We start from the raw sequence: 5,314 nt of genomic DNA, 5'->3' as shown, positions 1-5,314 counted from the left end.
GAAAGACTCTTTAAAGTGATTATCAGTACACCAAGTAATAACATGTAACAAGTTCTTGAATTCTATCATTTAGTAATTTTGAGTAACAGAACCTAAAAGCAGCCCTAACAATTACATTAGTATCTATTTATTCTAACTAATAGCAAGAATGGACTATTTTCAGGCTAGCTGCTTCACACAGGTTACAAATAACTACTTACTACTTTTTCATAGATAAAGCCCCTGACCTTCAGGAAAGCATTAGGGAAAAAATTTTAATCCCTTTCTTTCTTCAAAGAATTGGTTTTTGTTGTCATTGTTGTTTTTTTTTTTTTTTTTTCTTTTTTACACTAGCACTTAAAGTCAACACTGATATATACGGTAACTGAGCTAAAAGCACAGGAAAACATATAACATATGCCTATTAAATTTCTAAGAAATATGAAGTAAAAAGATGAAATCTTTAGACGAGTTTTAAATCTGTACAAAGAAGCCTGATTTACTCTCCAAAAAGTGAAGGGATCTACTATAGGATAATATACAGAAATAATTTAATGCTTTTCATGAGAACAGAACTCGAGCTTTGCTACAGCTTCAAACTCCATGAGGGCGTCTAAAATGCCAACTCATGGAACAGGCATTACTTTCTTCTTCTCCTATCCATTTATACGGTAGTTTTCATGGATTTCTGGTGGGATGTCACAGACAAAGGCCAAGAGGTTATCCAAGACTTCATCTCTGTTCTGACGGAAGGAGGTCTGGAGGATGGTCATCTTCTCCTGGGTCTCCTTCTCCACTTCACTGCTGCAACTGCCATGAGATCCCAAGGCCGCAGCTTCTTTGGCCTTGAACTCTTTCTCCCTGTGCAGGCGGTACTGTTCAATTTCAGCCTGAGCTTCCTCCTTGGCCTTTCGCTTGCTGGCCTCGGCCGCCTTCTCGACTTCCTGCTTCTAGGCCTGCAGCAACTGCTGGGTCCCCTGCGAATGACTTGCCATGATGGCGGCAACTCTGAAGCGGAGGCAAGCGACCCCAAACAGCTCCGAGACCCCTTACGCGAAGTGACCCTGCTGCCCACAGTCTGCGCCTGTGCCTGATGATGAGCACTTTTTCATGAGCTTCGTGACTTCACAATCTGCCTCCATCAATCTCAGTTTCCTTGTCATTGATAAACAAGCCAAGTTAAGATAATTGGAAGATACTAATCTTGTCATAAATTTGACCTTGTTCAGATCATGTACATACCTGAAAGAAACCATTTCAACATTACGACTCTATTATTTTTATCTTGAAGTCCAAAGACATATACATTGTCATATATGAGAATCGATTTTTGAAAAGTATCACAGTATAACAATTTCACTGGAAGTTAGTTGGAATGCTTTTGTTTATGATATTAATTGATAGAAAATATATCTGTGAACTTCAACTGACAATCTGCCCATGACTTATAAAGATGAATGGATAAGTAAAATTTGAAAAGAGAAGAAAAATAGTATGAAATTCCCTCATAGTTTGAGGAAGAAAATTAAGAAAAATTTAAAATCATTAAAGACATAGTTTCTTATGAAATAAGACAATGGAAGAATAAAAGAAAAAATAAATGAAACTCTGATTTTTGTTTTTTCAAAATAATTCTTTTACTCCTAATGAGTTCCATTCTGCACCTTTGGGGAAAGGATTTTTTGGGTCCTTGTCCCTTAGTTCACATAGTAAATCAAATCAGGAGCCTGGGAGGTTCCTCTAGTCTTCCTGTTTACTGGCAAGTAAGCTGTGATGAGAAATATGAAGTATTTATTAACACAGAGCTATTCAGAATTATTGATGAAAAGGAAAGATCCATCATATAATTCCCATGGCACTAAAAGAGATTCTACTTTATTGATCCCATAGTTAATAGAATTCGTCATTTATTTGAGCTGTTAAAAATGATTTGTATTTGAATAATGAATTTTATTTGGCCACTTTAAATTTCTTGGAAATAGGGAAGGAAAAAAATTCTACTAAAATACATATTTTGGTCATTTATTTTTAACCTTGGAGTTCAATTCATATGGCAAAGAGTGAGTTTAGTAGTTAAAACATAGTCACAGAAAAGAAACAGGTAGGTCTTTACGAAGCAATCTTCCTTGCTTCAAATGAAGCTGAGTAACCAAATATTGTTGGTTATGGTTTTCATTCTTTCTTTTTCTTTCTTTTTTTGCAGTTTTTGGCCAGGCTGGGTTTGAACCTGCCACCTCTGGCATATGGGGCCAGTGCCCTACTCCTTTGAGCCACAGGCTCTGCCCAGTTTTTATTCTTTTTTTCATACCTCTCGTGCTTTTCAGTGTAGTGAATAAATATAAGGACTCAAGAGGATTCCAAGGCTGACAAACACTGTATCACAGTCTTCTTTTGTAAAAGTAATCTTATCTATTTAGTGTCTCATATTCAACAAAAAGGTCTTTTGTTAGATCTCTTGTATTTATCTTATAAATAAACATATAAATTTAAACACACTTGGTTTGAGGCAAGGAACATCTGATATATAATTCATCTGAACTGTCTCCCATAATTGAATGCACAAGAGCATATTGATTGATGAGGAGCTAAGAAAGCATTAAAAACTTTTTTCCAACAATTTTTATAGGACATTTCCAGTCATCTAAACCAGCCTTTCAGTATAACCATTTCCTTAAGGGTATCAAGATATATAGTGACAGCTGGGCGGCGCCTGTGGCTCAGTCGGTAAGGCGCCGGCCCCATATACCGAGGGTGGCGGGTTCAAACCCGGCCCCGGCCAAACTGCAACCAAAAAATAGCCAGGTGTTGTGGCGAGCACCTGTAGTCCCAGCTACTCGGGAGGCTGAGGCAAGAGAATCGCTTCAGCCCAGGAATTGGAGGTTGCTGTGAGCTGTGTGAGGCCACGGCACTCTACCGAGGGCCATAAAGTGAGACTCTGTCTCTACAAAAAAAAAAAAAAAAAAAGATATATAGTGACAGCTTAACTACAATTTCCTAAACTCCATTTAGGAAAATATATCACCATTTTCAGAAATCATACTTTGTAACAAATAATTATTCCATAACATGATCTTTTCAATAAAGCATGAGGTAAAAAAATGAAGAAATTTAATTGACTCCAAGAACTTTGCAATCAGTTTGATGCTTGCTCTTATTTGGAATGATCCTACAAAATAAATACAGCATTTGATTAAGACTTTTGGTCAACTTCCATAAAAATGTAAGTGGTTTTGATAGAGTATATCAAATTCTCTGACATATGTTTCAATCTTTTAAGCATCAAAACTAATCAAAGAGCACTCGGCTAACATTTTTAATTCCAAAAGACTAAAAATTATCATGTGGCCAAATTAATGAAACGACAGATGTTTGAACTCATGTTAGGTTCTTTACTCATAAAAATTATATTTTATCTGAAAATAGTAGTGTTAATATCTTGTGAAAAATTCCTCAGGCAGTTTAGTTAATTAAACATCTTCATCTAAGTTTCCTTTAACACATCAGGTGCCACGGTGACTAACCTGCTTACTGAACATTATACTATGTTGAAGGTAGTACACATCTGTACAAAATGGCATGCTTTATCACTCGTACTGGCTCTCAGCCACCATCACATTGCTTTTCAAAGAATTTTCCGATTTCAGCATCCCAGGTTATCTGACAGGTAAGCATACATCAGACCAAAGTTTGCTTTCTAGTTGGGAGGAAGTTCTTCAAGGCCTTACAAGTATGACAGCCTGATAGCTATCAAAGATAATACCATTCATGTTTAAAGGCATACTTTAGCTAACTTCTGCAAACATTATGACTATGCTCTCTCTTGGAGAGTTTTCCTACAACTTTCTGTATCTCACAAACACCTAAAGTTTTTCTTTCTGTTGTCATTCATTGATGCTTCTTCTACTATGACTCTGTTTACCCCTTTGTTTTACTTATTGTCTAATAGTTGAAGAAGCTGGAAGGAGCTAGGAAACCCAGGGAATACTCCAGCACCTTCTTCCATAGACCAAAAATTGGTGCTGGAATCACAGACGGGACCAGCCCCTGGACAGGACACGTGAACGGGGAATGTTATCCGATTCACTTACTGAATAGCACTTTTGGAATTTGGAGGACTTTTACCTGGGGGCTCTAATGGGTGAGAAAGACTCTCAGTTCTTTTGCCTGCACAGCCCAGTTTCCCCTTTCAACCCTCCACCATTCTCTAAAACATTCTACCCTCTGACATTTCTCTTTCTACCTCAATGTGTCATCTCAGCCAACAAAAATTACAAAGTAGCATTTACTGTACAGGAAGTTCTGGATGGTCACTAGCACTGTGACTGCTTTAGTCTAGGGGCAACAGTTCCAAGAACCTCCAGAATATGCCTAAGGGCATAGCACAAAATCCTCCAGCACAAAGGTTAAGAGCGCAGATTTAGTAGTTGGGCAGACCCGTCTGCCCATTATAACTACATGATCTTGGGTAATCACTTAACTTCATGGTCCCTGATATCTAAAGTGAAGCATGTCATGGCTGTTGTGTTTGGCTGCCAACATCGTTTCACTTTAAATGCTTCTTCTAAGATAATTATTATCATCTAGGCCCCCTTGCCAGTTATTGTTGCATGAGTGGGGAGTCTTGGCATAAACAGAATAAGAAAAGAGAAACTAGTTCTGTTGGATGTGGACTAGGAATTTTGATGCCCCATTACTGGTGACTGATACCTCATGACCGTGAGGATGACCTTAGGATAAAGCCAACAACATAGGGGGGAAGGGAAAGGAAAGGTACTAATTACGCTTTTGAGAAACTGATAAGCCGGAAGTCTGCTCTGTCTCTATTTCTGGTTATCATCTTATCAGTGTGAGTCACAGCCTGTTTTACTTATAGTCAAAAACTCATAAATAAAAGAAAATATTAGACCTACTTCACAGAGCTTTCTAGTAAATAAAGAAAACAATCCATGTAAAGGAACTGGCTTTGTATAGTGTCTGAGCTCATAGTGAGTTCTCAGTTAAACGTACCTATGGTTCATCGTTTGTACCCTCCTATTAATGTGAAAATTTAAAAATTCAATTGTTGTTATTGCTGTTTTTCCAGCAAAAAAACCTAGGAAAGTGTCAATGCCACTTTAATTTGGGGAGGGAACCTAGGGAGAGGAGTGGTGGGTAAGCCAGCTCTGACCTCCTTGCATCTCTGTTCCCAGCTGCAGTAGGACTCCCTGATGTGCCCTCTGATGTCACATTTTAATTCTTAACCATTTTCTTCTCTTCTGATATCTTTTGATGTCCACCAGGTTTGCATCTAGAATTTTTATTCTGTCAAATGCCTTGAGATGAACACAAAATAGAA

The 5,314-nt window shown here is 37.8% G+C and overlaps 1 pseudogene; it reads right to left on the bottom strand.

Annotated features, from left to right (window-relative positions):
• Positions 1 to 471: 471 nt before the first annotated feature.
• LOC128569131 (V-type proton ATPase subunit G 1-like) lies at positions 472 to 974 on the bottom strand (annotated as a pseudogene).
• Positions 975 to 5,314: the final 4,340 nt, after the last annotated feature.

This window comes from Nycticebus coucang, chromosome 17 (assembly GCF_027406575.1).
Source record: "Nycticebus coucang isolate mNycCou1 chromosome 17, mNycCou1.pri, whole genome shotgun sequence".
Taxonomy (NCBI): domain Eukaryota; kingdom Metazoa; phylum Chordata; class Mammalia; order Primates; family Lorisidae; genus Nycticebus; species Nycticebus coucang.
The sequence above is the reverse complement of the archived record's forward strand: the minus strand, read 5'-3'. Positions and strand labels throughout refer to the sequence as shown.